The sequence below is a fragment of the Puntigrus tetrazona genome, chromosome 4 (assembly GCF_018831695.1).
Source record: "Puntigrus tetrazona isolate hp1 chromosome 4, ASM1883169v1, whole genome shotgun sequence".
NCBI lineage: Eukaryota > Metazoa > Chordata > Actinopteri > Cypriniformes > Cyprinidae > Puntigrus > Puntigrus tetrazona.
In genome coordinates this window covers 23,956,926-23,983,003 of record NC_056702.1, presented here as the reverse complement: position 1 = coordinate 23,983,003, position 26,078 = coordinate 23,956,926, and the positions used below count along the sequence as shown (strand labels likewise).

At 37.4% G+C, this 26,078-nt stretch overlaps 1 protein-coding gene, 1 long non-coding RNA gene and 1 pseudogene across 2 annotated transcripts in view; 1 reads left to right on the top strand and 2 right to left on the bottom strand.

The window, feature by feature from the left end:
• The window catches only part of LOC122342945 (NACHT, LRR and PYD domains-containing protein 12-like), a 510,774-nt gene that overhangs the window by 161,568 nt on the left and 323,128 nt on the right, over nt 1-26,078 (bottom strand).
• On the bottom strand, nt 6,484-15,291 carry LOC122343177. Its single transcript, XR_006250697.1, has 3 exons — nt 15,076-15,291; nt 6,760-6,844; nt 6,484-6,593 (listed from the first exon to the last, which is right to left on the bottom strand). It is a non-coding gene; the product is annotated as an uncharacterized LOC122343177 (long non-coding RNA).
• Nucleotides 15,326-24,919, top strand: LOC122342797 (annotated as a pseudogene).

Below are 26,078 nucleotides of genomic sequence, written 5' to 3'. Positions count from 1 at the left end.
CATAAAACAATTTATGGATTCATCACTTTCCAAAGAAGAAAAAATACTTCAACTGGTTCTTCAACAGTTTCCTTTTCACTACGAGGGCAGACCAATACACATCTTTCCAGATCTTCCGGCTGAAATTAGTGATGTTCGGAAGCATCTCCGAGTGCCTGTGTAAGGATCATCTACCGGAGAAACTACGCTTCACACACGGCACTACTGACAAGGTATTTTCCTCAAGACCTTGAGACACTCACTGGGGTGCTGTCTTAAATATAACTCATATACAGTATATGCAGGCTGGACATGCACTGGTACGTGACTCCTACTCAGCAGTCGCTTAGACTGAAGCATTAGTTTGACTGTTTTTTGTTGTTTATGATATGTGTTCATGTGATTGGAGAGAGAGCTTCTGGGCTTTTATCTTAAGCTGTAGTTTACTGTTCAGATGATCCGCAATTCCTCAGTGAATCTCAGGGGTGTGTATTCTCACTTTGTTTAGGAAAGTGGGGTGAGGGTAGGAGGGTAATGTTCTTGGTCTCTCTTTTGTGCAAGTTCTTTTTTTATTATTATTTATTATTATAAGCACTTTTCATGCTTGTTTTCAAAGGGTGTATATCTTTCATTTTCAACCTTTGTATGAATCCTAATTTACCTTCAAGAGGCAGTGGTCTTTACCAGCTGGAATGTGCGTAGCCTGGGTCATGCTTAGGCAAGCTAAAGTATTATCACATTTAAAATCGCTATCTGCCAATGTTATGTACTTACAAGAGACACATATTAGGCCCACCAAAGAGAAGATGATCAAATTCAGCTGGGTTGGTCATATTTTCCAGTCTACATTCTACAGCAAGGCTAGAAGAGTTGCAATCTTAATCCGTTAAACAGTTCCTTTAAGACATGTTTCCACTCTGAGTGATTCAGTCGTTACAGCCAGTAACTGGCTACATTTATTTATTTCATGTTAATGTATATTATGTATTATATATGTATATATGAATATATGTACTGTATATTTCACTTCTCAGTGTATATGATCAGAACTTTGATGACCTTGCCTTCTTTCTTAAAATATTTCATTTACTGTCTGATTTCACTGATTCACATGTGATTGTAGGTGGTGATTTTAATCGTGTACTTGATCATTGTTTGGACAGGTCAGCCCAAATAATCCAGATGCCTTCCTCTCCTGTAGTTTTAAATAACCTAAAGTCCTCCATGAACCTGGTTGATATATGGAGAATGACACATCCCAGTAGACACTATTCTTTTTCACTAAGACACAAGTCTTTCTGTAGAATAGACTATTTTTTGCTAGTCTCCAAACTTATATCAAATGTGATTACCTCAAAGTATCACAACATCTTATTTTCTGATCACTGAAGAGAAGTCACAGGCATTTTTATTACATTGTGGAACACGTCAAGGATGTCCCATCAGTCCTTTGCTGTTTGTGATAGCGATTGAGCCTCTTGCAATCATTATTAGAAATCATTCACCTATCAAGACTGTAAGTCTGGGAAATCATTACATCTCCTTATACACAGACGATAGTGTTCTTTTTCTGTCAGATCCCAAACAGTCTTAGATCTTATAGATCTTATAAAATCATTTTCTATGGTCTCTGGATATATAAATAATTTATGTCTTTAGGTGCTGATCTTGGCCAAAAAAACCCAAATAAATTTTTAAGTAGTTTTTTCTTAATAAATTGGAAGATTTGAAGACAAACATAAATGGAGGACACTTCCTCTTTCTATGATAGGCTCTATAAACAATTTTTTTTTTAAACATTTGATTCATTAACTCTCCCTTTTATCTGGGTCTTTAAAGCTCACAGAATATCCATAAAGATACATTTACAGAAGTCAAGAGGTAAAGGTGGACTAGGGCTACCATGTTTCTTACACTATACTGGGCAGGAAATGCCAGGGCCCTTGTCTACTGGCAGGAGGATTATAAAGTGGAAATCCCCACTGATCCTCAGGATGCTTATTGAAAAAATGAAATTAAAAATAGTTTACTTTGCTGTATCACTTGCAGATTGATAAGATTGATCATTTTATTGTTTTAAACTGTTTTTTTATTGTTTTAAACTGTTTAAACTGAAAATATGGCGTAAAATTAAGAAAGGCTGCAAATTGCCTGACATTGTTATTTTTGCATGCATTTCCCCTTCTATCTCTGACATTCAACACCTGGAGGCAGAGTGGTATGGTCACCCTGCAGAATTTATATATTAACAAACATTTTGTCTCATTTTCTCAACTAAAAGAGAAGTTTTCTCTCCAAACAACACACTTCTTTCAGCATTTACAGATTAAATTATGTACGTCACCCAGCCAGCAGAGGGAGTCCTCACCTGAGTACTAGCTGGGCTCACCCTCTGCTTCTTCTGCCTCTATTTCCTGTTTGGAGGCCTTTACAACCAGAGGCGCTCCAAGAATACGATGTGAAGTATTGCCAGTATTACCTGCCTTACCGAGCGTTCTTTATCTCTGTCTCTAGCTAATCTTGTGTATGATCATTGCCTGTTTACCTGTTTTATGACCTTTGGACTTGCCCTTCTGTATTGTTTACTGGATTGATTGATGTACTGGATCTGACCTTCTGCCTACCTTCACGTTTATGATTATTGTCTCAGCCCTAAATAAACTACCACAAATGGATTCAAACACAGCCTCCGCGTCCTTGTTACATCAGTATCTAATTTAGAATCTCTGCCGGAAGAAAGAAGGATTTATAAGCTATTGTTGGGCTCCACAATTCTAGACATCAATTAATTCAGTTTAAAATAGACTGCATTATTCAAAATTAGAACTGCACAGATTTTTTCCTGCCATTTCTCCTATTTATGACCGATGTAAATCTGCAGAAGACTCTTTAACATGTCCAATACTTCAAGATTTTTGGGGTGACATATTTCTCTGACATGTACATACATATATTTTACACTTTATTTTATTGTCATTATATATTGTTATTTTGATGTATATTTTTTGTTGTAAGTATTTATTTTACATTCTACATTTAAATACATTTCTTTCTTTCTCCTCTGCACAGTGTTGAAATGTACCAGAATAACATTTCACTACAAGCTGTACTTGTACAAATTGTATGTGACAAATAAAATCTTGAATCTTGAATGGTTGTGTGTTTATACTTGGTCCTGATGTCTGATGTTTTTATTACTATTTTTATTATGAATAATATTTATTTTTATTATTATGAAACCAAATGCACTCATATTTAGAAACGAAGGAAATAGAGGACAGAAAATAAACACAGGAAATTTAATATATCATAGATTAAATAAAATTATAGTCTAGTTGTATACTTTTGTCTTCATTTTCAGAAATGTAATTACATTTACCATTGGAGTGAACCTTGCTTAGACTTTCATTCTTTTTGTATATTTTAATCCCAGATGTGTGGCTCAATCTTTAAATGGCCAGATCTTCATCACGGCTGACAAACACAAGGTTATCCTCCAGTTTCTCAGCATCTTCCAGAGCAGACATGGTAGAATTGGAAGTGTTCTGGAAAGATCTACATGAGAGTACCTCGGCCAAATGGTACAAATATGCTTTCTCAAACTTAGTGAATGAAGAAAGCTGGTGAACAAGCTGGTGTTATTAAGCCAAAGGAGGTTAACTACTAACCAAACTCTCAAAGCCTTGGTTTTCTTGTACTACAACTAACAGCTCTACAGCTTTTGAGAGGAAACCAGGGATGATTCAGTAGATTTTGATCTTATTTGTAGCATCACAAACACTTTAAACTGAAATGCAAATAATAAATGTTGTTTTTACATTTCTTTTGTCAATTATGTGGAGATGATGCATAGTTGTCAATCTTTAGAATGGATGAGTTACTTGCAAAGGTTAATGCATTGGTTGCATTTTTCTTTCTTTATCATGCACTGCTGGCCTTCTGTTGATAAACTGTTTATGTAATTTGAAATAATTACTTGGCTGTTTATCATTAATACATTGTTTGCATTAGTTAGTTAATGCATGCTCTAAAATTGCTAAATATCTACTGCTCTGTTAAAATGCAAAGACAGATTAAAATAAAACAAATATTGAGTACTTAAAAATTAAAAAGTACATATTTAATATTAAAGAGTTACGTGAAGTTAAATGTTGATAATTTGTTGATAATATTAGTTGATCATTTTTAGTCTTCTCTTTTTATGTTGGAAGAATGTTGATATATTTTCAGATGAATGTTATATTTTTCCTGCAAAACACCACAATAAATGGCACAAATATTGGCATAAATGTTGAAGAAAAGAAATCTGAAAAAGTGCTGCGAAATTCTGGAGGAACTGTTACACAGATCACACAAAGACCTCATCGACTGGTTTAGTGAATCTCCCAAAACTCTCCTGTTCACTGCCAGAAATGTGATCATTCACATTAATTTTAGTAAAAACACAAACTATATCATGAACATGTTTTTAAAGTGTATTGATCTTCAGTGTTACTTACCGAACTGATCTGGATTCTTTAACCACAGGTAACAGATACTGAAGAACTTTATCTCCTGTATCTCGTTTCCCAATAAACTGTTGTAGATCAAAAAACATCCATCTTCTGCTCTGATGTCAGCAACACATAAACCAGAGCTGACCACTGAGAGAAGAGGAGAGTTTGATTTCTCTTATTCCTCCAGATTTCAGATAACCCTGGATCTCCTGCATCAGTGAATCATCACCCAGTTCATTCAGACAGTGAAACAGATTGATGGATTTCTCTGAATTTCTCTTATTCTCCCTGATCTTCTGTTTGATGAACTGAACTGTTTCCTCTTTGTTATCGGAGCAGCTTCCTGTCTGTGTCAGTAGTTTTCTTAAGAGAGTCTGATTGGACTCCACTGAGAGACCCAGAAGAAACCGCAGGAAAAGATCCAGGTGTCCATTCTTACTCTTTAGAGCCTCGTTCACAGCTCTCTGATGCAGCTCAGATAATGAATTATATTTATTTTGGTAAAACATCTTGGACAATAGACTGTGTTTGGTTTGGTTGAAAACATTTCTCTTCTTGTTTGTAGAAGAGAGATGCACATATAGAGCTGCTAGATGTTCCTGAAGGCTCAGATGAATGAAGCAGAAGACTTTCCCCTGAAACAAGCCCAGCTCCTCTCTGAAGATCTGAGTGCACAGTCCTGAATAAACTGATGCTTCTGTCTCATCAATGCCACACTCTCTCAGGTCTTCATCATAGAAGATCAGGTTTCCTTTCACAAGCTGCTGGAAAGCCAGTTTCCCCAGTTTGAGGATCATGTCTTCATCTGTCACATTCTTCTCATAGTCTTTCTCATGTTTGATGTTGGTCTGAAGGATCAGGAAGTGTGTGTACATTTGAGTGAGAGTCTTAGGAATCTCTCCAGTCTCTGCTCGACTCAAGATCTTCTCAAGAACAGTGGCTGAGATCCAGCAGAAGACTGGGATGTGACACATGATGAAGAGGCTCCTGGAGGACTTCAGGTGTGAGATGATCCTGTCGGCCAGACTCTGATCACTGATCCTCTTCCTGAAGTATTCCTCCTTCTGGGGCTCATTGAAGCCTCGTGCCTCTGTCACTCGATGGACGCACTCAGAGGGGCGAGATCAGCTGCTGCTGGTCTGGAGGTGATCAGATGAGAGCAGAGGAAGCAGATTCCCAACAATCAGGTTCATCAGCAGCACATCCACTGAGGCTGACTCAGATATTTTACACAGTTTCACTTTGCTCTTGAAGTCCAGACACAGACGACACTCGTCAAGACCATCAAAGATGAACAACACTTTATATTCATCACTGGATATTTCCATTTCTTTAGTTTCAGGGAAAAAGACATGAAGAAGATCTGAAAGACTGAGTGTTCTGTCCTTCATCAAGTTGATTTCTCTGAAAGGAAGTGGAAATATGAGCTGGACGTCCTGATTCTCTTTCTCTTCAGCCCAGTCCAGGATGAACTTCTGCACAGAGACTGTTTTTCCAATGCCAGCAACTCCCTTTGTCAGCACAGTTCTGATGTCTTTGTCTTGTCCAGGTAAAGGTCTGAAGATATCACTGCATTTGATAGCTGTGTCCTCTCTTGCTTCTCTCCTGGATTGTGTCTCAATCTGTCTCACCTCATGCTCATTATTGATCTCTCCTCTCTCACTCTCTGTGATGTAGAGCTCTGTGTAGATCTCATTCAGCAGTGTTGGGGTTGTGTTTCTCTGCGTTGCTGTTCCCTCACACAGACACTCAAACTTCTTCAGCAGATTTGATCTAAGTGTGTCGAGGACTCCTCTCTTAAAATCTAAAGACTGAATCACAGATGTCTCTCTCTTCATAGACACACAGCTGGACTCTTCTTCTGATCTTTTCTGATGAACTGAGCTGAAACAGAAAAAGAGAGATATTCAACATTTCATACAGTGTATGTACAAAAACTATTGACTTAAATTTAATAAAATATGATAATATAAATTGTAAATCAAAACATCATATAAGTGTCATACAGATCCAGGCTGGGAATCTTCACTCTTAAACTCTGGTAGCCGATCCATAGACCAGTCACTCTTCATAGACACACAGCTGGGCACTGCTTCTGATCTCTTCTGATGAACTGAGCTGAAACAGAACAGATGTTATACTTTATAATCAGAATCATCTTAATATATTACAAGATAATTTTATTATACTTAAAAATATTTGTATATAAAATAAATTATAATAAATAAACTTGTAAATGTTCATGGTTTTATTTCTATAAGATTTACTGTGTTCCTCAAAGTACCTGCAGGCTGGAGAATACTCTTCATCTCCAGATGTTTGTGTTTCATTCATGATGGATCTGAACAGTTTGATCTTCAGCACTGACTCTAGATGGAAATAACAGACAATCACAAAAACTCATATTGTTATAAGTCATTTTATTAAACATTTAAGTTGTTCTGTTTTATAAAGAATCGATTGCTATGTCTTTCTGAAATGAAATAACATTAACAATTCACTTTTCTATTATTCTCGTGTTGTTCATCTCATATTCAGATGGCGGTGATTAAATTGCTGTGATTCACTAGTTATGTCAATAATGATTGTAGTGGTAAAAAACAGGTACAGATGTCCAATTCTGTCCTCTTGTCTTAGCCACTGTAGGAGGTGTTGATGTGTATGTCCTGACGCGTGCAAAGTAAAAGATCCAGATTTGTTGAGGTTACAGCAATATCTTAAATTTATTTTTAACCAAAACAAACAAACTGTAAAATAAAACAAACAATTTAAATCTAAATGTAGGCCAGTTCCATGCCCTGTGCACGGTCAAAAAACTGTCAGCTCTCACACAGCGCCCCTGTCAGGGATGGTATTTCCTTTTAACATTTTCTCAGCTCTCTGGTACCTATAGAGGGCACACACTTAAAGAAACAAACACCATTAACATTTTAGCACCAAACTAATATTTAAATAAACATTTATAAAATTAAAGTGAATATGGCTCCTACACCGGCCCTAATTGAGGTTTAAACATCAATTACAAAAAAAAATTAAATATGAATGGAGTCATATATGCATATACAAGGAAATAATACTTAATTTTCTAGTCGTTTTCTGTATCTTCTAACAGCAGGCAAAGCTTGGTGATAGGTCTTTCCAGGAACCCAGTCTTTGTCTTAAGTTTAACAGTTCTTATAAGTCCTTTGGAATCAGGTAAAACTTCTGTTACTCTTCCAATAGGCCAAGATCCACGAGGTGCTGAACTGTCCACAACTAAGACAATGTCCCCTTCTGTAGTCCTCGTTTGGTAGTAAACCATTTTTGTCGTTCCTGTAGTAATGGTAAGTACTGTGGCACCATCTCTTCCAAAATAGGTCAGCTAAGAATTGTACTTGCCTCCATCGACGTCTGATGTATACATCTGACTTCTGAAACAATCCAGGTGAGTAGCATGGGGCTAGATTTTAGGAGGAGAATATGTTTTGGTGTCAAAGGCTCGAGATCCTGATGGTCATCAGACATTGTGGTAATGGGACGACTATTCAAGATGGATTCTGTCTCACAAAAGAGCGTTTGTAATTCTTCATCATCAAGGGTGTGGTTTTGCAAAATAGAGCACAGGATCTGTCTCACCATGCGAATGAGCCTCTCCCACACTCCCCCATGATGTGAGGCTCCTGGAGGATTAAATGTCCACTGAATTCCTTTCTGGATCATTGCTTTCTGGATTGCGCCTTGGTCCCATTCTGAAAGTGAATTCTGTAATTCTTTCTTTGCACCCACCAGGTTGGTTCCGTTATCAGATCGAATATGCAATACTTGACCTCTTCTGCTTATGAATCGTCTTAAAGCGTTAATGCAGGAATCTGTGGTCAGCGAGTGAGCCATTTCTAGGTGAACTGCTCTGCTTGTCATGCATGTGAAAATGACTCCGTACCTTTTTACTTGACTTCTACCTCTTTTTGTTTCAAAGGTCCAAAATAGTCACCTCCAACATTGCTAAATGGTGGAAGGTCAGCTGTAGTCTTTCCTTAGGTAAGTCTGCCATCTTTTGTTCTCTGATTTTTTCCTTTATACGCCTTACACACCACACACATCTAGACAGAACTTTGCGGGCTGCAGAATTGGCATTTATAATCCAATATTTCTTTCTCAGGTGTGAGAGAACATGGTTTCTGCCAACATGTCCGAGCTGTTCATGTATGTGCTGAAGAATAAGCGTTGAGATGTGAAGATCTTTTGGAAGTATTATTGGTCGCTTTGTTTCCTCAGGCATTGCAGACTTGTTTAGTCTTCCTCCAACCCTTAAAACTCCATCATCCATTACAGGATCGAGCTTGTACAAGCTGCTGAACCGATTCAAGCTCTTTCTCACACTCGATGCCTTTTCCATTTGTGACATTTCTTTTGCATAACTTTGTCTTTGGTAAAACTTGACAATAGCCTTTTCTGCATTTAAGAGATCATCCAAGCTTATGGATTGTGCTCCAAGTGATGTTTTGAATGCTTTTACCTTTTTACGTACCTTGTCTGGGTTTTTAGTGTTGTTATTCATGTAGGCTACCTGGATTTCTTTCCTTTTTGTACTGAGTAATCGAAGAACATTCTTGAACTTTAAGAACCATGCAACTGCTATCTTTAGCTTTGTCCAACTTGAAAAGTAGTTAAGCAGTTGACTGGTAGGATTTTCCTTGTCTTTAAGAACAGTACTGTACACAGCGGTGTTTCTTTTAACTTCAGCATCATCAGGTGAGAGTGACACAGATACCAGGGACTCTTTAGGCCATTCCTCTTCTTTCTTCCATAGAAAGTCTGGTCCATGGATCCACTCTTTTGCACTTTATCAACGTGCTGGCACTTACTCCTCTTGATGCCAAGTCTGCCGGGTTCTGCTTGGTTCTGATGAATTTCCACTGCATGACATCTGTGTTTTCTCTGATAACAGAGATTCTGTTTGCAACAAACGTGCGAAATCTTACACTCTCATTTGCAATATATTTCAGTACTGACTGACTATCAGTCCAAAACACTGAGTCTTTGAGATCCAGCTCCAAAGCTTTCCTTAGCATAGCATCCGCTCTAACTGCTAGCACTGCAGCTGTTAGTTCTAGACGTGGTATGGTAATTTGCTTAAGCGGAGCAACCCTGGCTTTTCCTAACATGAAAGCCACATGTACAGTGAGTGTTTCATCAATCAACCTCAGGTAACTCACTGTACCATAACCTTGCTCACTGGCATCAGAGAAATGATGCAGCTCAGCTTGCTTCATTTTTCAAACCCAGTCGACTTAACACATCGTGCTACTCTGAAACCTTGTATTTCATCAAGATCCTTTATCCACTTTGTCCACTTTTCTACTGCAGCTTGTGGTATTTCCTCATTCCAACCACATTTGTTCCTACAGAGATCTTGGAGAAGCAGTTTTGCAGGTAGAGTGAATGGACTTAAGAATCCAAGTGGATCATATATGGAGCTTACAACTGACAGCAGGTCTCTTCGGGTGTGGGATCTGCACTTTACAGTAATATTGAACTTAAATGCATCATTCTCAACACACCACAATAATCCAAGTGCTCTTTCAGTGGGAAGCCTTTCCCTGTCAAGATCCAGTTCCTTTACATTTTGAGCTCTGTCTTTCTTTGGAATATGTGTAAGAACAGTGCGACTGTTACTCACCCATTTTGTGAGATGGAATCCTCCTGTTTGACACAGAGCTGTAAGGCCTTTTACCATCTCTATTGCTTCATGCTCTGTTGCTAGTGACTTTAAACAATCATCCACATAGAAATTGTTTTCAACTGTGTTTATTACCTCAGATTGAAAACGGTCTTTATTATCCTTGGCTGTTTGTCTCAGAGCAAAATTAGCACAACTGGGAGATGATACTGCCCCAAAAAGATGTACTAGCATCCGATGTTTCACAGCAGGCATACTGGCATCACCATCTGACCACCAGAGGAATCTTAAAAAGTCAACATCTGACTTTGATACTCTGACCTGATGGAACATTGCTTTGATGTCTGTCATAAGAGCTACAGGCTCTTGGCGAAATCTGGTAAGAACATTGAAAAGTGTGCTGGTCAAATCAGGACCTTGAAGTAGTTCTGAGTTGAGGATTTGCCTTGAAAGGTAGCACCATGATCAAAGACAACTCTTATGGTTTGTTTTTGTGGATGGTATACACTGTGATGTGGGATGTACCACAGTTTACCATCTGTTCTTTTTAATTCTTGTTGTGGCACTACTTCAGCATAGCCTTTATTTATGACTTCTGTAAGAAATGTAGTATAGTCGATTTTGAATTGTTCAATCCTTTTGAACTTTCTTTTCAGACTCTGAAGTCGCTGTTCTGCTACCTGATAATTGTTAGGTAACCCTGTGTCTTCCTTCCTAAAAGGTAAATCAAGAGTGTAATGTCCGTCTTTCAACGTGATTGACTGTTCTGCAATCTTGATGAATCTTTTGTCTTCTACAGACATTTCCGCCTTGTCTTCTCTTGACCTTTCATTGAAATCATGATTGTATTGTTGTTTCAACATTTCTTCAAGGTTTGAAACAGAAATTCTGTTAACAACAACAATATCATCATTGCAGCTAAAACTGCTTGCTGTGGGTTGTCTTTGTAAAGGACCATTAACAACCCACCCTAGCAGAGTCTTAACTGCATATGGCCCATCCCCTTTACTATTAAGGACTTCCCAAGGTTCAATGGCTTTGGGAGTGTTGCTTCCAATCAACAGCTCCACCTTGGCTGGAATCCTAAGAATCTGTACCCGTTTCAGGTAAGACCATTTAGACAACTCTTCTTTTGTGGGAATGTTAGAGGTATCAACAGGCATGCTCTTTTGCGTATAGACTTCAGGCAGTGGAATAAAGTTATTTTCTTCCAATGAAGAAACTTCCAAACCACTGACAATATAAGAGGGCACAGACTTATCCTGGCTCATAGTTTGAAGAAGAATGTTAGTCTTTCTTCCAGCAATGTTGAGTTTCCTCATAAGGTCCTCAGTACAGAAGCTTGCCGAACTTCCAGGATCAAGAAAGGCATATGTGTGCAGAATCTGACTTCCCTTTGAACTTTTAATTTGTACTGGTACAATTGACAGCAAACACTCTGTGTAACCCTGTGGTTTTCTGACTCCATTATGCTTACCATCTCGCAGAGATACCTGTGTGCTGCTCACAGGCGTTTTCTTAATCTGTGTGGATGATTCCGCTGGTTTGATGTGTAGTACACTTGGATGTTGTTTGTTACATATGGTGCAGGTGAGACGCTTTGTGCAGTCTTTACTCACATGTCCTACTTTGGTCAAGCACCCAAAGCAGATTCCTTTCTGTCTTATGAAGTTTATCTTTTCCCTGTGTGGCTGCTTTCCAAACTGCAAGCATGACAGCAATTCATGTCCATTATTACAGTAGAGGCATGACTGTGGTAGTGAACCTTTAGTTGATGTCTGTAGTGATTTCTCTTGAACACTGGTGGCAAAACTACTTTTAGATTTAGGTCTCGTTAGCACTTTGGGTGTTCCTTTACTTGGACTTGAGTCTTGGATATCACCAAATATTGGGTCTGAGACAATGTTAGCTTGTTTTTCAATGAAGCTGACAAGATCTACTATCTTTACCTTGTGATTCCTTTGTTCTTGTAACTCGAATGCCTTTGTACGCCACCTCTCTCTGAGCTTGTATGGTAGTTTCAGAGCGATACTCCTCATATTGGCGACTGTATCCAGTTCTTCCATGAACTCCAAGTCTTCCATGGCATTGCAGCAGCTTCTAAGAAACAATACAAAGGCTTGTAAAGCTTTTGGATCTTCTGATTTAATGGAAGACCAGGAGAGTGCTTTCTCAATATAAGCACATGAAATTCTATATTCATTACCAAAGTACTTTTTCAACAACTGTTTTGCCTTCTGGTAGCCTCTGCTCGATGACATGTGTTGGCAGCTTCTAACAAGATCCTGTGGTAGCCCCCTTGTGTACTGAATGAGAAAATGTAATCTGTCTTCATTGTCATCAGTTTTACTTTCTATGATGTGCTCAAAGAATGAAGGAATGCCCTGTACTGCAGAATATCTCCATTAAAAACTGGAACCTCTCCCCTGGGTAAGGTGGAAAGAAGTTGTTGTTTCACAAGCATGTCTGTCAGGTTGTTTTGTCTTTGAAGAATTGTAGCAAAATCAGGTCCTTCAATGCTGCTACTTGAAGATGAATCACTCCTTGTTAGTGATCTTGCTTGAGCTGTATGAGATATTTGTGCAGATGATTTAGAATCAGTATTCACAGTGATAGATTGTTGAATAGCATTACTATTCTGAGGATAAGAATGTCTTGCAGTCACAGTCACATTTGGTGCTATAGGGAGTTGTGCATGAACATTCTTTTTTGGTTTTACCTGTAGAGTGTATGCAGCACTTGATGGGATTTTACTCAACGTCTCCTTACAATAAACATTCATGGGATCTTTAGTGTTCACATTGCCTTTTGTTACAGAGTTTTCAGTAGTCTTGAGATACTCAATTTTAGCTGTGGCGGCTGCAATTTCTGCTTGAACTTCCCAAACCTCTTTCATCTTTCTAAGTTCTTCTTCTTTCTTTTCTATAGCATGTTTTTGTTGCAGTGCATTGGCTTTTGCAAGTAATGCTGCTTTCTTTGCCTCTGCAGAGATACGTGCTGAAGGTGATGTTAACACACTTGTTCTGCTTGAACTTGATCTGCTGGAACCGCCAGATCTATTACTATGCACAAATGAAACTACTGAGGCATTATCTTCTTGACTAGTGACTTTAAAAGCAGAATAAACTTGAGTATCAGCTTGAGACTCAGAGTTTTGAACAGCAGACATCCACCTTTCAACAGTGCAAACAAACTCCTCAACTTGCTTCATTCTTGGTTTATACCAAATTTTCAAATCTTCAGCTTTATCCTCTTCACTTAACACTTGAACATATGATTCTTGAAGAGACTTGAATTCATCAAGCTGTTCATTGAACTTCAACATGTTCCCTTTACTTCTTCCAAATATTCACCATCAGCCATCAAAGAATTAACAATATTCATTCGCCTTGTAAGATGTGCCATCTTGCCTGCTCTACTGGCTTTCAAACGAGCAGCATCCTCAATTAAGTCTTTTTGAGCTGAGCTACTGGCTTGCTCTACATTAAATCCTCCATTTTGTCTCAAACAATCAGATTCAATCCAAAGACAAACCCTTTTCAATCAGATCTCCGTTGATGCTTCTTAAAAATTACACACATCGAGATCTTTGAATTCTTCCATCAAATGAATTCCTATATCCACTGTCTGCAGAATCAAACTTGAAAAGTCTTTCCAATAACATTCAAATTTAACTTAGCATTAGCTCAGCACCTTGCATCCTCAAACACATACCTTCTTAGAGAAGTTTCCTTTGTTTGCTCCAGTACCATACGGTCTCAATCCATTCCAATCAAGATTTATCCTCTTCTCAAACCAATTCCATTTTGAAAGCAAAGTTTTTGACATAATGTAGTGGTAAAAACGGGTACAGATGTCCAATTCTGTTCCTTTGTCTTAGCCACTGTAGGAGGTGTTGATGTGTATGTCCTGACGCTGCAAAGTAAAAGATCCAGATTTGTTGAGGTTACAGCAATATCTTAAATTTATTTTTAACCAAAACAAACAAACTGTAAAATAAAACAAACAATTTAAATCTAAATGTAGGCCAGTTCCATGCCCTGTGCACGGTCAAAAAACTGTCAGCTCTCACACCAGCGCCCCCTGTCAGGGATGGTATTTCCTTTTTAACATTTTCTCAGCTCTCTGGTACCTATAGAGGCACACACTTAAAGAAACAAACACCATTAACATTTTAGCACCAAACTAATATTTAAATAAACATTTATAAAATTAAAGTGAATATGGCTCCTACAATGATTATTAATAGTTAATTTCAGCTTGATCATATTTAATATAAAAGTATACTAAAAATCTGAGTTTGATGGCTGTTAGCTTTGCTTTATACAAATGAAATTTCCATTAGATAATTATGAATTTTACAACGTCATAAACTAAGAAAAGTCAGTGTTACAATGATATGAGTTTATCTATTAATAAATGTAGAAGTGAATCTGGCTCAAGATTATATAATAACCTGATATTAAATAAAAAGAAGTGAGAATGCACAAGTCATATATATATATATATATATATATATATATATATATATATATATATATATATATATATATATATATATACAGTATATATATATAATTTTGTTAATTTTGTTTGTAATTAATTCATAAACTGTATTGTGTATTTATTTGTATTTAAAATGTATTCTATAGTGCTGCTCAATATGTCTTAAAATTGCCCCTTGGGGACAAATAAAGTTTTTGAAATTGAAATTGAAATTGAATATATATATATATATATATATATATATATATATATATATATATATATATATATATATATATATTTTTTTTTTTTTATTACATTTCTTACAGTGTAAGTTTAGCACAACCTTATTACACTTTTACATGCAATTATAAAAGAGTTGTAAAAAATTTTGTTCATATTTGATAATGTTTCATGAGTGTTTCATGATTAAGACAGTATTTAATCTTTACTTACATGAATAAGGAAGTGTCTTTCTGCTCCACAGCTGAAGATTTGCTTTGATCAAAACGTTCAGTTTCTAGACAACTTCTCAAAATGTCTTTGTTTTCTCTTTATGTTCATGTATGTCCCCGCATAAACATTAAAAATCAGAATTAGGTTAATGGTAAGGTTTTTCGATCAGAAAAAACGATCAGGTGTAAACGTTACACGTAAAGTACAAGGTGTATAACATCAAAGTATCGCGAGATCGACTGACGGTTCCATGTTCTCTTTACTTTCGCTCTCGCGGTACTTTGATTGGTACTTTGAACGAGGTCATTCAACGAACACACACCTAAGCACTTTATTTTTCAACGCGGAAGTAAATACGAGGACGTCCTTACTTCTAATGTGTTAAACTTCCGTTTCACGAGCAGCTAGTGGAAACAAACACAGACCACTGTATCTGTGTCCCAAACTGAAGCGCGTGAAGCTCGAAGCCACGCCTCCTCGGGATTTCCTCAGGTGTTCTAGATTACCGCTCCTGTCGCATAGCAACGGAGAGCTGACGTCCTACAGGATAGGAGGAGCCAGAGTCGATCACTTTCACTTTCATGTTTCACGTCACAATGGAGTCGGTCTCGAGACTGGTTTAATCCCGGATGACAACTTTAATGCAGGTATCGGCTTGGATCTTGCTTGAATGCAATGATCCATTAAAAAAAAAAAAAAAAAAAACTATAAAAAAAACATACAATACACACACAGTAGATCAAATGCTGAATAATATCTAAGGCCTTTTCTCTATCAAATATAAAGTACTAGATTTTCTTCAGTTTTGTTCTCGGAGTCATTGTTGTCGATTAAACCCAACATTATATGAAGTATAAATATAAGTTAAATATAACAACCCTGAACATAATTCAGAAATAAAATGCAACATACACAGTGGTGCAGCACTAATATTGATATTGTTGAGGAAAGCGGACGTTTTTCCCAATTTTGTAAGTTTGCCTTGTTTATTTGAGTGATACCTTGTATTGTAAACACATTGGGATGTGTTACTGATTTATCAAGAAGAAGAGACCACACAGAATATTGTATTCTTTTATTTGATAAGTATTAATAAGATACACAGTACACATGGTATTGTATTCACTTTATTGAATAGTAGAAAGAAAGACCACCACAGCATCATGTGTAAAAGTAGTTTATTGAGAAAAGACATTAGGTATGATATATGTAGCATTTAGTTAAAGTATAGTCAGAGATAAAATATGTATTAGTAAGAACTTTGAAGAATAGGAATGTTACCGTTGAGTGCTGAGTTCCCGACGCGGAGAGGAGGACATCTTAGAAAGATCTTCACAGAAGAGCAGACTGATAAGATGGCTGTGTTTTTATAGTGAGCTTCTTGAGAAGGAGGTCTCCAGCTGTACGGGACTTTCCCAAAAAGTGTCTCCTTGCACCTGTAGTCTATATAGGAGGGCTGCACTTAGAAGTGAACCAGCAGACAACGCTGCACCTCGGCGACACGCTTCTCCGATGCCTCTGTGCCCTACCTTCCCTTCATAATTGTTTAATTGTCTTCACCTGCTCCCTGTTAATTTGGTAAATTACGTTGTGTATTTAAGCCCTGTGTTTTGTGTGAACGTTGGTCGGATCATCCTGTCACGTTTCGCTGTTTCTCGGGAACGACTCGAGACTCGAAATAAACTTAAACAGATTTAATCTTAAACTGGCAAAATAAATATACAATAGGCAGGTAGAACAAAAACCACGAAAAGAGCTCGGGCGGGTTCTACCTGCCTTTTGTATATTTATTAAATTAACAGGGAGCAGGTGAAGACAATTACACAATTACGAAGGGAAGGTAGGGCACAGAGAGCACGTGGCTCGAGACAAAAAAAACAATAACAAAAGTCCAGAGATATGACATTGTGAATATGATTAAATGCTTATTAGAGATAGGACAGACTCGACTTACTTTACCTTACCTGAGGATAAACTGAATAAGGTAGAAGGTGCAGGAGATTTGCGCACCATAAAACAGTGTTTAGGTTCCCGTGCTCCAGTGTCACAGCTGGCTGGAACACTTTCAGAGACACTTTTCAATATAATTGATAAACATTTGCACAACTGATCAGCAGTACAAAAATAACACAAAACAAAATAAAACAATCTTAAAAGATCAGTATACCTGGTCTTTAAAAAGTACATAGTGTAGTGTATGAGGACACACACCACACTACGGGCCGATCTGGCTACAGAATCACTCCTTGTTGTGTTTTGTCACTTTCCTTATATACTCAGACCAGACAAAGAGATACCAAATGTAGTTATAAAAACCTTTTGGTGTTTAGGTTCCCGTGCTCCAGTGTCACACCTGGCTGGAACACGTTCAGAGACCCAAAAGGTGGACACACCTCCTTCTCAACAGAACACAGTTCTACCAAGTTCTTAATCTTCTCCATAATATAAGTGATTACTGTGAAATTGAGATCAATTTACCAATCGCACTGAGACCTTTCAAATGAGACCAAACATGAAAGTGAAGAACAATAGGTTCACAAGACACATGATATATAATGCCTTATTCCTAATGAACTTTAAACCAAGTCTTTTGGGCAGGAAGAGCAGAGGAGAGGTGTCATAAACACAACAGGGGGGAGGTGGTGTTGTTTACTCTCTTTTTGAAGTCCTTTTGTTCCTTTGGATATCCCTTCTCAGATTAGGCTTATTGCATTTACAGGTTTTGACTTCATGCACCACTGGTCTTATTACTTAATTAATTAGTGCTGTGCATTTTTTTCGATGTAAACTAATACCTTTCTTGGAAATTTCTTCCACAACACTTCCTAAATAATCAACAGTTAAGGTGCATGAGTGGCCAGCTTCAACTCTGTTTCCTTCACAGGAACATTACTTCTTAGAAAGAATGTGCCTGTGTCAAATAATGTTCTGGCAATCGGTTTTAAACAAGTAACCTTGGTCCATCCCACGACATGGCGTCCCAATCGGCTAGTTGCTGCAGGGCAGGTCTACGCCCCACACGGTTCCTCCTTGGTGCATGTACATGCTATGCTACCTAATATCTCACATGAGCGTAAATATATCGGCAAGTTTGTTAATAATACAGGGCATCATTCTTTAATTCACACCATAATGTCGCAAACGTCACAAGCTTTCGTTCAACTCTAAACTTTAAATATCTTACACACACAGAGTACATTTCAGTGCATAGGTTTAAATATCAGCCATTCCATACAGCATTTCAAGCTTTTATAACAAAACCATAATGCATTATTTGCAAATAATCCCTTTTACTTTTTTATCTTACCACTGCTTTTGGGTCTCTGAAGGAGATAAGGAAGGGTGTGCGCCAGACAGAGAAGCGCCAGGGTTAGCAATGACTTTGTGCTGCGTTTTTGGGAAGGGAGAATCACCACATTCATCCAGCATTCATGAAATGAGCATACTTGTCAGGATGAACAAACTGGATAGATTCAGGTATATCCCTACCAGCAGTCTACACCACAAACTGGGCCTCATTTATAAATCTAATGTAGAAACAAGCACAGATCCATGTGCACAAATGCCATCAATCTGCCATCAATATGATTGCACGTTGATAAATTTGGTGGCAGAAAACTGTCGTTATTTGAATATCACACCCCTAAAAACACCCTGGTCTAGAAGCCTTGGTCCCAAATAATCTCATGAAAGAGAAATTTAACACACTTTAACCTTGTTACCAATTAGGTTACATTTATTTATATAAAATATAAGCGTTATAACCTTGTTCCCTTACTCTACAACAGTATTAAAAAAGTAGGCTACTCATAAAATTAAATATTAAATCATAAAAATAAACTAGGGGATTAGGGATTAGCATTTAGTATACACAGCATACAAATGGTTTGCCTAACATTATGTAGCCTGAAAAAAGACTCATGTTCTAATATCCATGTAAAATCCTAAACATGCACAAAAAATGTTTGTTTGATCACTGCACACTGATTTTACAAAGTACCTTTTAAAATAAAGAGTGATTGGTTGACTGTGTTTTTTATGTTTAATAGCTGTCAGGCTAAGTCAGGCATCTCTAGAATTAATGTTGTTTGTGTGTGGGCGAGTAGATTAAATCAAATTAATACATAAGGAAAGAAATAAAATGCATTAAGAGTGTCACAAAAAACAAGTGTAATCATACTTTGTAGCTGTAATTGTTCTATGTATAGCCTATTATATATTTCTATATATATGGTTCTATTTAATTTATTATGTGAAGTGAATTAGGGAAGTTTAGAAACATCAATATCAACAGTGACTACTAATTTATTTAGTTGTTGTTAGTTACTCTTAATAAGACATATCTGTTTTATTGCTAATGTGTGTATTTATGAGTGCAAATTTCTTGGGTCTTGGGTCATGTAATGGGTGAATGTTAAATATTTTTAGCTTTGCTTTATTGTTCTGTTTAGATTGATCAACTGTAATCTCACTGGTCAGTGCTACAAAAGTTTGTCTTCAGTTCTACAATCATCAGACTCCCCTCTGAGAGAGCTGGACCTGAGTAACAATGACCTGCAGGATTCAGGAGTGAAGCTGCTCTCTGAAGGACTGAAGAGTCCAAACTGTCATCTGGAGATTCTGAGGTATTTAGGAAAACACATAAACATGTACTAATCTGATCAAACTAAATATGTCAAGCCAAGACCCCACTCAGAGCACTTATGCACTACTGCCCTTTTGTTGATATTATTGCTTCTATTGCCTACCTCATTTGTACGTCACTTTGGATAAAAGCATCTGCTAAATGACTAAATGTAAATGTAAATGTCAGTTTCATTCTGGTCTTGTCTTCTTGAGTGAGTTTAACATCCCAACAGGATAACAGTGTTGGGGAAGCTACTCTCAAACTGTATCTTGACAAGCTACTTGTAAGTTTTATTCAAGTTACCCTTCTAAAAGTATGAGTAGACGAGTATTTATTTTCTTCTTCTGTTTTACTTTTCCTTTAGTGAGTAATATTGCTGTTTGCAGTGTCCATATAAACCTAATAGAATCAACAACAGTTCTTCTTGAGATTTTAAATGTAGCTTTTTGCCGCTATTGGAGAACAAAACTGGCTTAAGTGAATATGAACATCTTGAATGTGTAATTGTGCAAATAATCAGTGAAAAACGAGAAAGAAAGATTCATATAACAAGCATGTTTTTTTTACACCAGTAAATTAAATTTACTGTAATGATGTTGACTTTAGGTTGGCATGATATGAAGAGGAAATGAATAATGCTCTCTGTGCTTATGATTTTCATAATTAAAGAGCTGAATATTGTAAAATTATAAATTATAAAACTAATTATAAAACTGAAATTTAAAACTATTGCCTTATGTCTGTATGTCATTATGTTGTATGCATGCAGAAAGTTCCTTCCCTTAGGTCTCCACTAGATTCAAATGAACACACTTCCAGAGAAACAAAGACCAGGCATGAGAGCAGAGATATCAATCGCATAGTTTGAAGCGTCAAACAGATTCCCTGGCGCCCATACCAGTCTAAGATACTATATAGAGGCCATGTCATGTCATGACCTAGAACAAGACGTGTTTATACCAGATGGAAGCTGAAACTGAAGGGTCAAAGTTGCATAATGTCAATACATAACTCTAACACTGTACATACAAAACACAATTATTATTTTAAATACAGTAATACAGTAAAAATACAGTATTCTTACAGTCATTGTTTTCTTAGAATCATTATTGGCTGTGTGCCTCAACGGTAGTAAGTCAGTCTTGTATCAAGGAATGCACCACAACATTCAAGTATGGAAAACATAGTATTAGTAGAATATTTTATTATATAATATTATTGTACTGTATATACAGTAAAATAAGTATTAGCCAGATTTCACCTGTGGTAAGTTAGTAGTGTAACTAGGAATGCACTGCAGCCTTTATGAACAACTGTTTGGGCACTTACAGTAGTTTATGAACATAATTGTGTACTGTACATTTATAAAATTAGGTATTGGAAAAATGTACCTATAAAACAAGCTTTAGAGTTTGACAGTGTGTTATTTTATAAGGTAAAAGTCACTTTAATTGAAATATCCCCGATGATGTAATTTTCAGATGGTCTCTTACTCATCAAACACTGATATATTACGCCAAAGCTGCTACAGTGCACTGAAATAATATTTTCATGTCTATATAAAGTTGTTAAATTATGTTCTTTGTAATACTGCCGACTCTATAGAACGCTGGCAATCAAACGTGAACGTCTAAAAACCTAAAACTAACTTTACTACACTTTTTGAGCCAAAGCGCTAAATCCGACCCTCACTTTCTCAGCTCTCTGTTCTGTATCTGAATGTGTTCGCCGTCAGTATGACTTTATAAATGAGAAGAAGACCTGAAATGAAGCTCAGAGACACTGCAGAGAGAGATACACAGATCTGGCCACCGTTGACAACATGAATGACTTGAATGAGCTGATCAAGAGTGCGAGTGATAGAAGTCTTCAGTATGTCTTGATTGGGCTGCAGAAGACGGGTCTTAATAAATGGCAGTGGTCTTCAGGAGAACCTGCGCTCTATCTGAACTGGGCTCCTGGAAAACCAAATGGTGTAGATGACTGTGGAATAATTGCAAATGGACAATGGAATAATACACCGTGTGGTTCTAACCAGCAGTTCATCTGCAACAGTGAGTTCATTTATATATATATATATATATATATATATATATATATATATATATATATATATATGTGTGTATAGAGATACTCCTCCCCTAGAGGGCTCTATGTGAAATACAGTTTGCATGACCAGTGTCTTGTTAAAACAACTGCAATCTGTTGGCCCACCTGGCCAATCACGACATAGGTGGGATTCCTGGAAGTATAAATGGGCAACTGCCAAGTACGTCGAAAAGACGTATAATTTACTTAGTTAGGTGAGCCGCACAATTAGTAATACTGGCGCAGATAGTAGGGATGCAACGATACCATTTAAAAAAAAAACGAGTACGAGTAACAGTGAAATAAACAGTGAGTTAAGACTGACACAAGAACATGAAATGAGCTTGATCGCATTTTTGTGACGCAACGAGGAAATACAATCCAGAACAAAATATTCAATAACGTTTAAATCAAATGTATATTTCAATAAGATTCAAATCTCAACAACTGTGTTCAAGAGTTAAATACATTATGCTTGTGTTCAGATACATCAAATCAGTCAACTGCGTCGAAAAACATTTCAACAATTAATATGTTAATATTGAAATGAGAAATTTTTTTACAAATGAATCTACAACCCCAACATTTAATGTATCTCAGATATCTTTGTAACTGGGGAAGACTACAAAACTGAACTTAGAACCGAAAGGATTTTTATAATGATATTCATGTTTTTCTGTGTGCGATTTTTATTTTTTTATAATATATATATATACACATACACACAATACGGAGTGAATGCTCTTCAAAACATAGGATATGTCACACACATTTATATATTTCTAATGCTAATTGTAGTATTCTTACATTTAACTAAACCAATCATATGTCGGAAGCAACATATTCTTTGTTCCTATTGGCTGTTTAGTTTCAGTATAGGTAATGCAAACGAGTCAGGAAGTTTGGATGTGTGATTGGCTGTTGAGTCATCAGTTAGAACTCATGTTGCATATGTAAAAAGTGTTTAATAAACAAATACATGTTGAAGCTGATTATACGTATCACGATCTGGTCAAGGAAGCAGACACTGGATAAATTTAAAAGAAACTTTCTTTTAATATAATAAACTCAGGTAGCGGCACTCAGCCAGCACATCAAACATAATGAGAGCATTTATACACAACGTAAAGAAGGAAGTTAACAGTTCTTTCCTTAGTAGCAGTAGTTACAATTACATTTACATTTTACATTTAGTCATTTAGCAGACGCTTTTATCCAAAGCAGTAGACAATAGAAGCAATTAATATCAACAAAAGGGCAGTATTACATAAGTGCTCTGAGAGGGGTCTTGACTTACCTAGCGCAGACGAGGCTTTTTTTTTAAAACAAGAAAAGGATAGGAAAGAGCAGGAGAAGAAGAAGAAAGTGCTATCAATGTTATCAAGTGTAAACGAAAAAGATGAGTTTTGAGTTGGTTTTTGAAGATTGCTAGTGACTCTGCTGCCCTAGTGGCAACGGGCAGATCGTTCCACCAGCGAGGAACAGACCAGGTGAAGGTGCGCAAGAGTGATTTTGCACCTCTTTGTGATGGTATTGCAAGACGCCTTTCGTTTGCAGAGCGTAGGCACCTGGAGGGAACATATGATTTAATTATTGAGTGTAAGTACGAGGGAGCGGAGTCTGTGATTGTCCTGTAGGCCAGCATCAGGGATTTGAATTTAATGCGGGCATCTATAGAAAGCCAGTGTAAACTAATGAAGAGGGGTTGTGACGTGGGCCCTCCTTGGTTCGTTGAAGACCACCCTTGCGTTGCATTCTGGACCATCTGAAGAGGTCTGGTTGTAGAGGCTGGGAGGCCAGCAAGGAGGGCGTTGCAGTAGTTATCTCAGGAGCAGGTTTCGATCCAGCAGGCAGACAGGACGGGTAGTTGGGCAGACGGGCAGAGAGAAGGATGACCAGAGTTCTAGGTGTGTGTCCTTATGATCAGCCATGGAAGAACTGGCGTGAGTGTGTTTTGAAGGTTGGTTGGTGAATGGCTCACGCATGCGGGTAGTATTCGGGTGAATGTGATCGTGACCAGGTGGTGGTTTGGCTGATGATGACGGAGGTGTACACGGAAGTGATGGTGTGACAACGTGCTTCCAGAACATCTTAAATAAGCATTATTTGGTGGAATCATGGCAGTCTCAGGATTAAATAAGGTGTTTTTAATGTTTCCGCTGCTGTTCCAGTTTACATTCAAACCACAAAGCAGCCTAATAATAATCAACAAATTCATTATTTAAAATTAGTTAATCTACTTCTTCTTTGTTATTTTTGAAGTGAGCACAGGACTCGTCTTTGTCAATTAGGTGATGAATTGGAGAGGCGCTCAGAGTTACTGAAGACAGAATCACATTGATATGGTCAGTGTGAGGAACCAGAATGAGAATCAGCAAGTTCAGAAAATCATCAGTTATCTGGTTCATGCATCTGGATCGGTCTGTTCAGAGACTCATGGGAGTGGTCAGATCTGAGTAACTCTTCATTCAGATAATGACAAAACCTGGTCAACCTGATAATTTTGGAGGTAATGAAGGCTGTGTAGTGACTGAACCGAACACTCAGGGACAATGGCATGACATCTCTTGCACAAATCAGTTTTCCTTTGTGTGTCATGAAGGTGAGCAGATCCTCACAAAACACAATATCCATCATCACCTCCACATCTCCTGAGGTTCACTCTACATGTCTGACGTCACAAATCCATCCTCTGTGTTTGTTCTGCATGTTGTTCTCGATTCGTCTTTCTCTAGTTTCAGCAATTGGTGTATTTTGTGTCCAGACGCTGAACTGATTCTGATCAAAGAGAATGTGACGTGGGCCAAAGCTCTGAGATACTGCAGACAGAATCATGTGGATCTGGTCTCGGTTCATTCAGAAGAGATGCAGCGTTGTGTGAAGAACATGGTTAAATGGCCGTCTACTGCAGCGTGTGTGGATGGGTTTACACAACTACTGCGTCATGAACATGTGGCTCTGGCTGAGTGGAGAGATCGTGTGCTATCAGAACTGGGCTCCAGGGAACGGAACAGCGCAAGAAAACTGCAAACTCAAGAAGAGAAAAGGAGCAGTTCAGTCTGGAGAGATCAGCACTGGATCAGCCTTCCTAAATCTCACAAACTCAACTTCGTCTGCAGCAGAAATTAAGATCTTTGCTTACATTCACGGTTTTCATGAGTTACTTTGTTTTCTGAATTGCTTTTACATTTGATTTAGGAATTTCTGAGTGAATCTGCTTATTGGGTTTAAAAGTGACCAGAAGTCTGTTTATTTCTGTACCGTAAAATTAGGGCTGGTAATTTACGCATTAATTAGATTAAATAACTACAGTAAAATTGAATATGTTAAATTGTATTCATGCATTTAACATACTTGCCCTGCCCCAGACCTTCGTGGGTCATCTGACATTTCATGCAGTTAACTGATGACGAATATGAGGCAGGGCATGGAGTCTAGAGAATGCAGCTCATTTGTGCTGTGGAGTTGTGCAAGGAAGAAATAGGTATATTTAGAAAAACTCAAAATGAGTCAACAGTTTAGAATAATTTAATGTGGTGTCTAATGGATACAGGATTGTATATAGTTATATAGAGTTTTTAAATATTTATTTAGTTTTACTTAAGCTAATCACTTCACTCTCCTGTCAAGTTCATGGCAGTAAACGCAGCATTGAAACTGGTTTTACAACCACCATGAAACATGTAAAGAAGTAGATCTGCAAGGAATAGTTAAACAAAGGCCATTTCTCAATACCAAGTTTGCAAAGTTTGTACTTTGTGTCCTTGGTAGTTCGACTCGGGAGGATGGAGTCTTACTCCAGTTATCTACGCAATTAAAATATGACACGACTGCCTCTTTTTGTTTTCATTTAAACACATAAATTGTAGAAATGTAGGTCGGGGATGTTCTCTAGTTTTACCTGCAGTAGTAGTCAGTGCCACGATGGGTTTAATGTATTTTTATGTTCTAATGTATTAATGTTTTTCTATTTTTCTAAAGTAGTGTTGGGTTAATTGAGTATTTCGGAGGGTTCTGCATTTTTATTCGATTCGATCTTGAAGGAAGTTACATACAGTACGCCTGGTGGTAGTTTCGTGAATGACTGAATTGCAGTTAACGCCGGCGCTAGTAGCCATTTTGGTTACTACTGTAAAGCAAACATTCTACAGTTACCGTTGGCAAATAATAACCGCCTTTTGTTAACCTTTTAATAATGATCTATCCTCCTTCAAAAACTGTTTAGAGCAATTTATTTTGAACAAGAACAATTCTACATCGTCTACGTCCATACAAGCAGAGAGACAAT